Here is a 15,199-nt window from a genome sequence, read left to right as displayed (position 1 = left end):
GAGCAACTTTTTCTGCTCATCCAGCAAGGCAGAGCAGTTTATTTCTGTCATGGGTTTAGACACCACCCTCACCTCTACAGAAGGAAAGAACATCAATTATGTGTGTTGTAAACTGGCTTCCCCTGGGGTCCAGGCCCTACTCAGGCGGAGCCTCAGGGAGACAGGGTCTCTCTCTCCCCCTCTCCTCCTCCCCAGAGCGCTCAGCTGGGGAGGGGAGAAAGGAAGGCCTATTGTTCCCACCGGCCACGTGCTGGGTATTCCCCCTGGGAGGTAGAAAAGCCTGCCTGGAGATCGGATCATCTCCCGCCTGGCGTTCTGTTTGGTTTTGTTTCTGCTCTTTTTTGCTGTGCCTCCTGGCCCAGGCCCCCCAGCCACCCCCCACCCCCTGCGCTGCACCGGGTTCGTCCTGTCCCCCGCGCGCGCCTTTGATGTCCGGCTCAGTTCTGGGGGAGCAGAGCGAACTTCTCCCAGCGGCCAGACCCTGGGGGAGTGTGGTGTGGGGGGTGGGTAGGCAGAGCGAGTGAACAAAGGCATAGGGGGTTGGGGAGGGAAGGGGCGGCTGCTCCCTGCCCGCCAGTGTTGGGATGGGGGACGCGGCAGGGCTGAGCCGACGTCACCAACTTCTCGGGGCTTCGGAGCATCCTGCCTGCCGAGGCTCCGAGGGAGACTCTGGCAGGAGCCGCCAGGAAATTCTGGTCGGGCTCCGCCTCTGCCATCGTGTGACCCCGCGCGGCCCTGCGCCTCCCAGGGTGAGCCTCTCTGCCCCGAGTGGGGCAGTAACTCCGCTCCGCCCGTCGGCTTCCTGGGCTGAGGGTGAGAAGCGCGAACACAGCCTTCTCCGAGGAGGCGCTAGGAGAAGCAAAAGGCCTTTGTGAGTCAGCGGTGGGAGTCGCTGCTGGGTCCTCACCCACGGTTTACCCGCCAGCCCAGGTCACAGAAGCATCTGGCGAGCTCGTGCTGCCCCCTAGAGGCCAAACCGCTCCTTGCAATTCGCCTATTTCCAATTCTATTTTGGTTTTCTCCAAACCATCAGAGAAATTAAGGATGAGTATGTAATAACCCGGCAGTGGATCTGAACTACTTTTATACCAGTGCAGTCATAAAATATATTTTAAAATATTGTTTTAATGGAGGCAGTGGCCCATGAGGGCAAACGAGTACAAGGCAGCCCTGGACCCAAGGTCTCAGGTGGCCTGTCCGAGCTCACCCTTCCTTGGGCAGCTACCCGCTAGCTGGCTGCCCCTCCAAGCCGGTGGGAAGGGCTGGCTGCCCCTCCAAGCCGGTGGGAAGGCCTGCCTGGGGGCCTGACGGAGGCCACCTGCCAAGGCCTTCCCCCAAAGGGCCCATGTTTTCCCCCAAGATGATGGAGATAAATGGAGGAACAGATGCAGAAACTGAAGCAATTTGGCTGCTTTTCTTCAGTCTTTAAAAAGCCTTATAAAATCCCCAAAGATTACAAAATGGCTTGATAAATAGCTACCTTTCTCTTTGCTGATATTGAGACAGCACTAGTTGGCTTGGAGAGAAATTAGGGCTCCTGCATATTAATAACAATGGCTGGGTTCCCTCTTTATGAGAAATGTTCTCACAGAATGTGCAGTGCAGCCCCAGGTGGCAACTGCCCCTGATTCAGATGAGGAATTTGGGGCCTAAAGGGTCACATGCTGGTGAGAGGGGAACCATAGCTTAAGCTGGAGGATTCTGGCTTCAATCTCTCCAACTCCCCCACCCCCTGACACCCGCCACCTTTGAGTGCTGGGCCCCACCCTTGCATGGTGGGGAGGAAAACACGGCAAAAAAGCCAACAAGCCTTTTCCCTCCATACCTGTGGGATTAGTAATCTAGTCAACGGTCATCCTCTAGTTGTGATGAATAATCATATGAAAACTCGTGCCCTTTAACCTAGTTACCACTTTCTTTTTCCCTTCTCAAGGAAAGGAATCTGACAGATTCCTTGAGAGCCTTGGACATTCCAGAGAGCTCTGCACGCCCCTCCCTGGCCCCTTCCCAGGCCTCTCTGAGGAGCTTCTCTTTAGACTCGGCCTCCCGGCCTTGGGACAGGAATAAAAGGCCATGGGCCTTCTGGAGGCTTCTCTCCATGGTCCCCTCTGGCCCCATGTTCTCTCCCCTGTCCTAAACAGGCAGGATGGTGGGCAGAACTGAGATGAATGTTGTCAGTGTGGTGAGCACAACGCTGAAAAGCGTGGAGGGGCAGGTGGGCAGATTCATCACAGAGGCCTTGGGGACCCAGGAGGGCAGTGGACACCCCATCGTAGGTGTCTGCTTTGCTGAGAAGGGCTTGTGATACCCGCAGTGCAGTGGAGTGACACAAAGACATGAACATTCCAGCAGGTGTGCAGAAAGCCTTCTTCCAGGTCTTTCATCTCGGGGGTGAAACTCAGATTGTATGTGGGTTCTCACAGGCTGGGAAAACACATTTCATAAACATCTCTTGCATGCCAGCTCCTAGCCTTTTTTGCATATGTCAAATCACATAACCATCGGAAATCCCTGTAAGATAGGGATTACATGGCAGGCTTTATGCATTAATAAACTGAGGTTCAGAGAGGCTGAGAGATTTGGCAAGGATCACAAAACTAATTGGGAGAGTATTGACTCAGAGCATGAGACAAGCTCCTGAAAAATGCTGCTCACCCTTGAGACCACAGTGTGCCCGACCCCAGACACCTCTGGATGCCTTTCTGCTCTGGGGCTGAAGGGAGCCCCCTGTAGCATGTTAGGTGAGTGCGGACCATCTCCTGGTTGGCTGATTTATAAACTGAGCAATTAGATAACTTAGCTGTGCATCCATGTGCCCCCAGCCCTGGCCTCCATCCCAGTTTCCTGTTCCCTCCCTCCACGGCACATGTGGAGGCCACGTCGCCCCCGTGTCAACCCCTGTGGCCTCGTTTGTCTGCACAGACGTCCGGGCCGCTGTGGGCAACTGACCAAGAAAAGAATGGAGAGACTGGGCGGGCTTGGGTTTAAATTCCACCTCTGCCATATTTTCAGGGAAAATAACTCAGATTTTAGGATAGCGGTGGAGCTGAGGTGGTTAGAGTCATAATTCTGTCCAAGAAGAAGAAAAGGAGCATCTGGGGCCAGCCCCTCGACAGCAGGCGGGGCCTTCATGCCCCGAGAAGGGGATGCGCCCTGGCTGTCCATGTTCTCCTCCACACACGCTGGTCGGGCTCAGTGTAACCATCCCTGGGAGGGGACCACAACTCACAATGTTTAAAAGAAACCGCATGAAATTAGGGGGAGCATCTGCATGGAGCCCACCATAATCCGCACTTGATACCTGCTCCCTGGGCTCTGGGTCCCCGTCCTTAAGGTGTGGAGCTAATAATACATAATGCTAATGCTCTCAGCACTTCACAGAAGTTCGCTCCTCCCCTGCTCACAACGGCCCAATTCCCGCTTCCCGGTGAGGCGGCCCAGAGGTTACATCACCGCCCAGGGGCACGGCAGAGCTGGACTTTGAGCACAGGTGGCGGCCGCCCTGCTCTCAGCCGCTTCTTATGGGAACGACGCGGCCTTCCACTGAGGTGAGAGGCCGGGACTGAAATCCTGTGTCCTAAGCTGCCGGCATAAAGCACAAACTTGGTTAATCCTCTCTTCCTTCCTGGCCTTCTGGGTGTGTGAGGAGGGGGCCACAGCTCACCTCTCTCAGCCCAGGTCTGCTTTGCACGGTGTCTGCAGGGATGAATGAAAGGGAGGCTTTTGACAAGGTGGGTGGAGATAGGGAGGGGAGAGGAGTGCTGGAAACAGCTGTGTCTGCAAGGCAGGGGTCAGAGGGCTGCAAGCGTGGCGGTGCCTTGGTTCTCGGCCCGGCCTGCACACCGAGACGCCGCTATGTTGGCTGCGGGCTTGAGTCCATGAGAGAGGCTTCGGCTCCTACTGTCCCTCCCGTCATGGCTTTAGCCTCAGACCCCACTGCCACCCACAGCCCCATTAGAAAAGACCCTGATGCTGGGAAAGATTGAAGGCAGGAGGAGCAGGGGAAGACAGAGGATGAGATGGTTGGATGACTCAGTGGACGTGAGTTTGAGTATACTCCGGGAGATAGTGGAGGACAGGGAAGCCTGGCGTGTTGCAGTCCATGGGGTCACAAAGAGCCAGACACAACTGAGCAACTGAACAACCACCACCCCGCTCCACCCAGTGCCAAGGAGCCTGGACCAACTGGAAAGCCTCAGGGGGCAGGGAGGAGGGCACTCCCGGCCACCCCGTCCCCCTCGAGGGCCGGTGTGAGGAAATAGGGCTGCTTTGGTGCAGGCCTAAGATAGCCCAGGCCCACGCCCAAGCTGCGGCTGCCCCACCCCGGCTCTGGCCTGAGTCAGCTGCCGGCAGATGGAGAGTGATCCTCAGACGCCAGAAAGAGGTCTGTGTAGGGGCCGCTTTCTGGTGGAAGGGCTCCAAGCCCTATAGCCACAGTCCTGCCAGAGCCCAGCTTCTCCATCCCAGGCAGTCCAGGCGATGGTTACTGAAGTGTCGTCCCCTCTGTTTATGGAGATCACAGAGGCCGGGGCCAGGTGTTCCCCGGGCCAAAACAAACAGACCTTGACGGGATGACATACCAATGTGATGGTTTCAGCCTGTTCTCTCTGAGTGGCCCTCAGTTCAGCTGATGCAGCGTGATCAGGACAGTGTAAAGTGATAGACGCACCATCATGACCTGCACCGACCTCAGCTGTGTGCCCACAGGCGCTGGCTGCATGCTTGTTCTGGGAGGGGGGATGCCGGGTGGTTTTTTCCCACAAAGTGGATTCACTGAATCCTAGGGACTTGGATGTTTTGGGAGTGGTTGTTTAAAAAAATCCCACCCAGGACTTCAGTTCGCTCTGCTGTCTGTAAGGACAGTCACAACCCCAGACTTTGGGAGGGAGCTTCATCCACTGTCCTTATTCGGTTTCTTCCCATGGGACCAGCTGAACTGGGCTCTTCTTGTTCAAGGTTTGCCAAGGATAGTGGAGATCTTGCTTCAATTGCTGGCATTTCAGAAGGGTTCTCGAAATGACAAAAATGGTTCCTTTGCACTCTCTCGACATTTTCATCATTGATGAATATTTATGAACTGCCCACAATGAGGTTGCTTGCCAGTTCTGAACCCAGATAGAGGGAAGTTTCTTTATTCACTTGTGGGGGAGGGGAGTGTTATTTGGTCAACTGTGTTTCTTTTAACTTCTGAAAGCCTTCCTTTTCCTGGAAGGAAAAAAAAATGCCATTTTGCAAAGGGAAGAGTAAAGCGTTTGCTAATACGTAGTATTTCTTCAGTTATCATTTCGGCTCCTGGACGGCGCTTGTCTCAAATTACCTTACCCTCAAATTACCTTATTTCTTTGCACTAAAAATACTTGGTCAGTTGAACACTGGTTGAACTCATGACGGTGGCAACTTGCGAATTCACCAGTTGGTTTCATTTTTTCCAACCCATTCTCCCTTTTTTTCCACTCCACCCAAGAACAAATCATGCATTGCTGGAGTGAGTCACCAGAGAACGCATCTCTGACCGAGGTCTTTGCTGTCCGCGGTCCAACACTGCCCCCTTGTGGTGAGGAGAGCACGACGCTCTCTGATTTTACCATCTCTCAACCCTCTGTGAGAGCAGGCGCTGCTGGCTGGTTTTAAGGAAACTCTCGTGAGGCCCAGAGTGGCCCCAAGGTCCTGGGGCACAAAAGGCCTTGCTGTGTGTTCTCCAGGGTGAAAGGCTCTGGGCTGTAGATGTGACTTTTACCTCTGTTTGAGACGCAGTGAACCAGACTGCCTTGACCAAGAAAGTCCTTCCCTGGGAGCTGGATGCTTGGAAACGTATATAAGGTGCTCCAGGCCTTTGCAGAAGTTTAGCCATAGCAGGAGTTACTTTAGTGCATGGGCTGGGTTTTTTAATTTATTTTTTTATTGTTTATTTTTTTAGGGGGATGTTCTCTTTTATTTTTAATGGAAGGATAATTGCTTTACGATATTGTGTTGGTTTCTGCCACATCAACATGAATCCGCCATAGGTATACGTGCGTCCCCTTCCTCTTGGACCTCCCCCCCGCCTCCCTTCCCATCCCACCCCTCCCGGTTGTTACAGAACCCCGGTTTTAGTCCCCTGAGTTACGCAGCGAATTCCCATTGGTTATCTCGTTGACATATGGTAATGTATATGTTTCCATGCTACTCTCTCTGTTCATCTCACTCTATCCTTCTCTCCTGCTCCAGTGTCCATAAGTCTATTCTCTCTGTCTGCGTCTCCATTGCTGCCCTGCAAATAGGTTCATCAGTACCATCTTTCCAGATTCCATATATATGTGTTAATATATGCTATTTGTTTTTCTCTTTCTGACTTACTTCACTCTGTATAATAGGCTCTAGGTTCATCCACCTCATTAGCACTGACTCAGATGTCTTCCTTTTTATGGCTGAGTAATATTCGATTGTATATATGTACCACATTCATCTGTCAGTGGACATCTAGGTTGCTTCCATGTCCTAGCTATTGTAAATAGTGCTGCAATGAACATTGGAGTACATGTGTCTCTTTCAGTTACGGTTTCCTCAGGATGTATGTCCAGTAGAGGGTTGTTGGGTGATATGGTAGTCATTCCTAGTTTTTTAAGGAATCTTCATACTATCTTCCATAGTGGCTGTATCAATTTACAGTTGAGGGGCTGGGTTTTAATCCCCTCTCTGGGGCTTCCCTGGTGGTTCAGCTGGTAAAGAATCCGCCTGCAATGTGGGAGACCTGGGTTCGGTCCCTGGGTTGGGAAGATTCCCTGGAGAAGGGAATGGCTACCCACCCCAGTATTCTGCCCTGGAGATTTCCATGGACAAAGGAAGCCTGGCAGGCTGCAGTCCATGGGGTCACAAAGAGTCAGACATGACTGAGTGACTTTAACTTTCTGTTCCCAGGGTCTGGAACATTGCTTGACACTTGGTAAATGGTCCATAAATACTTACAAACTGACTTCAGTTTCTGTCATCAACAGGCGTGTGCTGACACTGTTCTGAGACCCTGGTAAGACGAGGCATCTACAGCGTATATAAAGGACAGTCCTAACTCTGACTGGAGTCGAGTTGGAGGACTAGGCCAGGCACAAGAAGTGACACTTGCCAGTGTTTTCGTTGCTCAACAACTAATACAGAGAATAAGAGGCACCGGTGTTTGGGGATAAAGGAGAGCTCGACTGAGGCCACGACATCAGGGTCAGCTTTCCTGATGGGTGGGAAGTGGGCTGTGCGTTTAAGGAAATGATAGTAGTCAAATCTGTCAGGCGCGCCCTATCCCATACCAGTGCCCTTTATCGTTAGCGCTTACATCATCCAAGGAAACGTTGTCTACCCACAGATGAGGAAACTCACAGCTCAGAGGAGTTAAGCAATGCTATCCAAGGCCACTCAGCCCAGAGCAAGACCAACAGGCTTCAAATGCAGAACCCACGCCCTTCCCACCACGCACTGCAAAAAAGGAAAAGTGGATCGCAGACCTTTACAGGTTCCTTTTGGGGGGGCTTAGTCTGAAGCAGCTTCCAAAGCAAGCAGCTACTGCTTCTGGGAAGCGAGGGCCCAGTGGGAGGAAGCTGGCGGCCTCGGGTCCTCCGGGCATGACGCTGACAGGCTGGCAGTGGGGCCGGAGGGTCGTGGGGAGCCCGTCCCAGGACTGGCCGGCTTGCAGCCGCCAGGGCGGGCTGCGCGGGGGTGTGGGCTTCAGCGCGGCTGTTGGATGCATTCCCAGGGCACAGCGGGTGAGCTGCGTCCTCTGCTGAAAGACTGGACAGTTTCAAACTTCATTGTGTGAGTACTTATAAAGAGGCCAGCGATTCCAGGCTTGATGTGGGAAGATGTGATGAAAATGGGACTCGAGCAAAGCTGGGCAGGTGGATGCTGGTTCAGTATATGGACAAACTGTTTCGATTTGAATCCTGGCCCAACCACTTAGTAGCTGGGTGACACCACCTCCGCATGGGTTCCCACCCACCACCACCATAGGGTTTTCTAAAAGATGTTAAATGAATTAATATACGTGAAACAGAGCAGCACCTGGAGCGTAGTGCTGATGTAAATTAGGATTACTGTCTTTATTCTGCGGGCAGAATTTAGCAGAGGCATATATGCTCTGAGAGTTGTCAAGGCTTCAAGTCTGAAGAAGGGCCCAGAGGAGGCTTAAGTGGACCCGTCTAAAGATACCGACGCTGCTGCCTGGGAAAACAGGCGTCCTTACCGTGTTTACAATAAGGCTTGCGAGTCCGCTGAGCAGAGTGAGATCTCCTATTGCGCCCAGCCAAACAGTGACCTCTAGTGGCGGCTCTAGTTGTTACTACTTCGTGCTGCAAACTTAAGGGCGCCGGCCAGGAAAGAAGAGCTTGTTCAGAGCACGGGAATCATGAGGAAGAGAGGTTGTCCTGGCCTGGAGATGACAGCCATGAAGAGCCCTAGGAACTGGCCGTGTAGTTATTTGGACCTTAAAAAGTCACTCGGTTGTTCAGTCGCTCAGTGCTGACTGCGACCCCACGGACACCAGACTCCTCTTTCACTGTCTCCTGCAGTTTGTTAAAATTCGTGTCCATTGAGTCAGTGATGCCATCCAACCATCTCACTCTCTGTCGCTCCCTTTTCCTCCTGCCTTCAGTCTTTCCCAGAATCAGACTTTTTTTTCCAATGAGTAAACTTTTCACATCGGTAGCCCACGTATTGGAGCTACAGCTTCAGCATCAGTCCTTCCAATGAATATTCAGGGTTGATTTTCTTCAGGAATTGACTGGTTTGACCTCCTTGCTGTCCAAGGGACTCTCAAGAGTCTTGTCCAACACCACAGTTCAAAAGCATCAATTCTTCAGAGTTCATCTTTCTTTATGGTCTAATTCTCACATCCATACATGGCTACTAGTCAAAAAACCATAGCTTTGACCAGACAGACCTTTGTCAGCAAAGTGATGTCTTTGCTTTTTAAGATGCTGTCTAGGTTTTTCATAGCTTCTCTTCCAAGGAGCAGGCACCTTTTAATTTCATGACTGTCCACAATGACTTTGGAGCCCAAGAAAATAAAGTATCTCACTGTTTCCATTGTTTCCCCATCTATTTGCCATGAAGTGATGGGACTGTATGCTATTATCTTAGTGTTTTTGGAATGTCGAAAATTAAGCCAGCTTTTTCACTCTCACCTTCATCAAGTGGCTCTTTAGTTCCTCCTCACTTTCTGTCATTAGGGTGGTGTCATCTGCATATCTGAGGTTATTGATATTTCTCCTGGAAGTCTTGATTCCAGCTTGTGCTTCATGCAGCCTAGCATTTTGCATGATGTACTCTGCATATAAATTGAATGAGCAGGGTGACGATATACAGCTTTGATGTACTCCTTTACCAATTTGGAACCAGTCCATTGTTCCATGTCCAGTTCTAACTTGCTTCTTGACCTGCATACAGGTTTCTCAGAAGACAAGGTGGTCTGGTATTCTCATCTGTAAGAATTTTCCCCAGTTTGTTGTGATCCACACAAAAGATTTAGCAGTCAGTGAAGCAGAAGTAGATGTTTTAGTGGAATTCCCTTGCTTTTTCTATGATCCAGTGGATGTCGGCATTCGATCTCTGGATCCTCTGCCTTTTCTAAATCCAGCTTGAACATCTGAAGTTCTCAGTTCATGTACTGCTAAAGCCCAGTTTGAAGGATTTTGAGCATTACCTTCCTAGCAGGTGAAATGAGTGCAATTGTGTGGTAGTTTGAACATTGTCATTGCCCTTCTTTGGGACTGGAGTGAAAACTGACCTTTTCCAGTCCTGTGGCCACTGCTGAGTTTTCCATATATTCTGGCATATTGAGTGCAGCATTTTCACAGAATCATCTTTTAGGATTTGAAATAGCTCAGCTGGAATTCCATCACCTCCCCTAGGTTTGTTCATAGTAATGCTTCCTAAGGTCCATTTGGCTTCACACTCCATCATGTCTGACTCAAGGTGAGTGATCATACCATCATGTTTATCCAGGTCATTGAAACCTTTTTTGTACAGTTCTGTGTATTCTTGCCACCTCCTCTTAATATCTTCTGCTTCTGTTAGGTCCATACCATTTCTGTCCTTTATTGTATTTAACAGTTCTTTGCATGAACTGTTACTTTGGTATCTCTAAATTTTCTAGAAGTGATCTTGTCTTTCCCATTCTATTGTTTTCCTTTATTTCTTTGCATTGTTCACTTAGGAAGACTTTTTTTAAAATCTCTCCTTGCTATTCTTTGGAATTCTGCATTCAGATGGGTATATCTTTTTCTCCTTTGCCTCTCACTTCTCTTCTTTTCTCAGTTATTTGTAAGGCCTCCTCAGACAACCATTTTACCTTTTTGTATTTCTTTTTCTTGGGGATGGCTTTGGTCACTGCCTCCTGTACAGTGTTACAAACCTCTGTCCATAGTTCTTCAGGCATTCTGTCAGATCTAATCCTCTGAATATCTTTGTCACTTCCACTGTATAAACCTAAAGATTTTATTTAGGTCATACTTGAATGGCTTAGTGGTTTTCCCTACTTTCTTCAATTTTAGTCTGATTTTTGCAATAAGGAGTTCATGATCTGAGCCATAGTCAGCTCCTGGTCTTGTTTTTGTTGACTGTATAAAACTTCTCCATCTTTGGCTGCAAGATTATAATCAGTCTGATTTTTGTATTGACTATTTGGTGATGTCTATATGTAGAGTCATCTCTTGTGTTGTTGGAAAAGGGTATTGCTATGACCAGTGTGTTCTCTTGGCAAAACTCTGTTAGCCTTTGTCCTGCTTCATTTTGTACTCCAAGGCCAAATTTCCCTGTTACTCCAGATATCTCTTTGCTTCCTACTTTTGCATTCCAGTCTCCTGTGATGGAAAGGACATCTCTTTTGGGGTGTTAGTTCTAGAAGATGTTGTAAGTCTTCATAGAACCATTCAGTTTCATCATCTTCAGCATTACTGGTTGGGACACAAACTTGGGTTACTGTGATGTTGAATGGTTTGCCTTGGAAATGAACAGAGATCATTCTGTCATTTTTGAGATTGCATCTAAGTACTACATTTCAGACTCTTGTTGACTGTGATGGCCACTCCATTTCTTCTAAAGGATTCTTGCCCACAGTATTAGATATAATGGTCATCTGAGTTAAATTCACCCTTCTTGTCCATTTTAGTTCACTGATTCTTAAAATGTCAGTGTTCACTCTTGCCTTCTCCTGTTTGATCACTTCCAATTTACCTTAATTCGTGGACCTAACATTCCAGGTTCCCATGCAATATTGTTCTGTACAGCATCGGACTTGATTTTCACCACCAGACACATCCACAGCTGGGCATCATTTCAGCTTTGGCACAGCCCTTTCATTTCTTCTGGAGCTTTTTCTCTGCTCTTCTTCAGTAGAATAATGGACAGCTACCAACCTGGGAGGGGGGATTCATTTTCAGTGTCCTATCTTTTTGCCTTTTCATACTGATTCTGGGGTTCTCAAAGCCAAGAATACTGAAGTGGTTTGCCATTCCCTTCTCCAGTGGACCATGTCTTGTGAGAACTTTCCATCATGACCCATCTGTCTGGGTGGCCCCACACTGCATGCCTTATAGTTTGTTACACAAAACTCTGATCCATGTGATCATTTTGGTTAGTTTTCTGCGACTGGTTTTCATTCTGTCTGCCTTCTGGTAGATGAGGATAAGAGGCTTGTGCAGGCTTCCTGAAGGGAGGGACTGGCTGTGGGGAAGACTAGGTCTTTCTCTGATGGGCAAGGCCAGGCTCAGTAAATCTTTAATTTTCTGCTGATGAGTGGGGCTGTGTTCCCCACCTGTAGTTTGGCCTTAAGCCGAACTATGGTAGGAGTAATGGAGACCTCCTTCCTAAGGATTTATGGCAGCATGCTATGCCTCCTAGGACTGCTTCTGTCAGTGTCCCTGACCCTGCAGCAGGCCACTGTCGACCCACAGCTCCATCAGACCCCCAGATACTCAGAGGCCATTTGGCTGGCTCTCTTGTGGGGTCACTGCTCCCCTCTCCTGGGTCCTGGTGGGCACAAGTTTCTGTTTGTGCCCTCCAAGAGTCTCCTTTTCCCCAGTCCTGTGGAAGTTCTATAATCGAATTCTGCTGACCTTTAAAGTCAGATTCCCTGGGGATTCTCAGTCCCTTTTACTGGATTCCCAGCGTGGGGAAGTCTGTTGCGAGCCCTAGAATTTTCGCAACAGTGCTAGAATTTCTTTGGTGTAACTGTTCCCCAGTTTGCATATCCCCCACCTGGCAGGTCAGTGGTGGTGCTGACGGCGACCTCCTCCAAGGGGGACCTGAGCCACCCACCCCGCCTGCAGGACTGCCGCCGCCCTGGCCCCGCAGCGGGCCACTGCTGACCCGTGCCGCCTCCGGAGACGCTCGCACACTCACAGGCAGGCCTGGCTCAGTCCCTTGTGGGGTCACTGCGCCTTTCACGGCGTCCTGGTGCACGCAGAGTTCTGTCTGTGCCCTCAAGTGCCGCTGGTGGGCGTGGGTTTGATTTTAAACATGCCTGCACCCCGCCTGCTGTCTGGCTGCAGCTGCCTCTTGGCCCTTGGGTGTGGGCTGTCTTTTCCGATGGGTTCCAACCTTCTCCTGTCAGTGGTTGTTCTGCAACAAGTTGCAACTTCTCAGAAGACGAGGGCCCATCTTTCTACTCTACCTTCTTCACTGCTGTATTATTGTATACGTATACAGACAGTGAAATACTGATGGGTAAAAGGACACAGTGACCGCAACAACTTCATCTCAGACATACGAGAGAATCCATTACATACACACGGACAGGGAGAGAGTGATAGAACAAGTGTGGTAAGATGTTACTATTTGGAAACACTGGGTGAAGGATATACAGGAATTCTTTGTAGTATTTTTGCCTACTCTTTTATATCTAACTTAAAAATGTTTTTTAAAATGTTTTCAACTTCAGTGTTATTTTTCTTATGTCCCCATACTGAATAGTGTCCCCCCAAAATTCACATCCATGTAGACGCTTAGAATGTGACCTTATTTGGACATAGTCTTTGTGGATGTAATTAGTTACAATGAGGTCATGCTGAATTAGGCTGGGCCCTAAATCCAATGACTCGTGTCCTTATAAGAGAAAAGGGGGACTTCCCTGGCAGTCCAGTAGTTAAAACTCTGCCCTTCTACTGCAGGGGGCACAGGTTCAATCCCTCATTAGGGAACTAAGACCCTGCATGCCTTGTGTCATGGCCAAAAAAAAAAAAGTTAATTAAAAATAAAACAGCTAAATTATTTAACAAAAGAGGAGGAGGAAGAGAGGACACATACAGAGAAAAAGGCCACATGAAGAGGGAGGCAGGAAATGCAGGTAGGATTAGAATGCCAAGGACTGCAGGGAGCAGCTACAAATAATCAAGAAAGGATTCTTCCTTAGAACCTTCAGAGGGATCATGGTCCTGTCAACACCTTGATTCCAGACTTCTAACCCCCAGAACTGTGAGGGAAGACATTTAAGTCATCAAGTTTGTGGTAATTTGTTAGTCTGCCCTAGGGAAATAATAGTCACCCACATGCTTAAAATGGCTGTCTGGTCTATCTCAGTCGGCATCCACAAGCCTCTGATGATATTAATAATGATAATCGCATCATTTATGTAACATTTACCACAAGATTATATGCATTATTTCCTTTAATCCTCCTAACACCTGAATAGAGCAGGTTCATGACTCATTTCTGTGGCTGGGAAATGACAGCTTAGAGTGGTTAAGTAGTGTACAAAAGTAGACAGCTAGTAACTAGAAAGGCTAAGCCTTGAGCCCAGGCAATCTGACTCACCATTTCTGCTCCAACATTAGTTCACACTTTCCTGCGCAAGCCCTTCCTGTCGGAGCAAGCCAGCCTCATGTCTGCCCTGGGGTGCACTCCCAGCTATCCGAGTCCGGACATCGAGCCTTGCCTTGAGATTATACCACCTCTTTCTCCTTGTCCTTTTAAATCCTTCCCATCCTAGGCCCAGCCACACCCCCTCTCCCCTGAAATTTCCAAGCTGCGAGGCCACAGCAATCCCAGTCCCTCTTCCTGCCTTAGCTCAGCTCTCAGTGTTCTGCTTGCTTGACCTGAAAATATACTCGGGATTATTTTGGATGTTATTTACCTTTAAAAAAAGAAAAATTGTCTCCACCCGGATAGCAAGAACCCTGCAAGTAGGTATTAATTTTTTATGTATCTGCCACATATCTAGACATCAACTTTCCTTGCCCTTCTGTTTTACTGTTTTGGTTCGTGTTGATCTCGCTGCATGGGCTTTTCTTTGGCTGCAGCGAGCAGGGGCTGCTCTCTAGTTGGGCTGCCCAGGCTTTTCATCGCGGTGGTGTCTCTTGCTGCGGACCGTGGGCTCTAGGGAGCTCAGGCTTCCGCAGTTGTGATTCCCCAGCTCTAGAGCACAGGCTTGGCAGTTGTGGTGCACGAGCTTAGCTGCCCCACAGCAGGTGGGATATTCTGAAACCAGGGATCAAACCTCCGTCTCCTGTGTTGGCAGGCAGGTTCTTTATCACTGAGCTACCAGGGAAGCCCCTCTCTCCCAGCCCTTCTTTCTGTAGTTGGGAACCTCTCAGAAAAGCTTTCATCAGGCATATTATGTAATCACAGTAGAAACCTGACATTTGCAATTTGACTGTTTTGAAGCTTGGCTGACTCAATTTCAATTGTGTATAAGGTATACACACAAAAAGACCATCAAAAAGATGGTCTGCTCCATCAAAAAGACCATAAACAATTAACCAATGGTGAAGAGGATGGGGAGAAAAGGGAACCCTTGTACATTATTGATAGGAATATAAATTGGTACAGCCACTGTAGAAAACATTATAAAAGTTCCTCAGAACCTGAAAATAGAACTATCACATGATCTGAAAAAAAAGAAGACACTAATTGGAAAAGATAAATATACCCCAATGTTCACAGCAGCATTATTTACAATAGCCAAGATATGGAAACAACCTACGTGTTCATCAACACCTGAATGGATAAAGATGTGGGATATATATACATAATAGAATACTACTTAGCCATAAAAAGAATGAAATCTTGCCATTTGCAACAACATGCGTGAACCTGGAAGGCATTATATTTAGTGAAATAAGTCAGAGAAAAAGATGCTGTATATCATTTCTATGTGGAATATAAAAAACAAAACTAGTGAGCATAACAAAAAGGCTCACAGACAGTAGAGAACAAGTGGTTGCCAGTAGGAAGAGGGAAG

The sequence above is a fragment of the Odocoileus virginianus genome, chromosome 4 (genome assembly GCF_023699985.2).
Source record: "Odocoileus virginianus isolate 20LAN1187 ecotype Illinois chromosome 4, Ovbor_1.2, whole genome shotgun sequence".
In the NCBI taxonomy this organism is placed as follows: Eukaryota; Metazoa; Chordata; class Mammalia; order Artiodactyla; family Cervidae; genus Odocoileus; species Odocoileus virginianus.
This window is presented reverse-complemented; position numbering follows the sequence as displayed.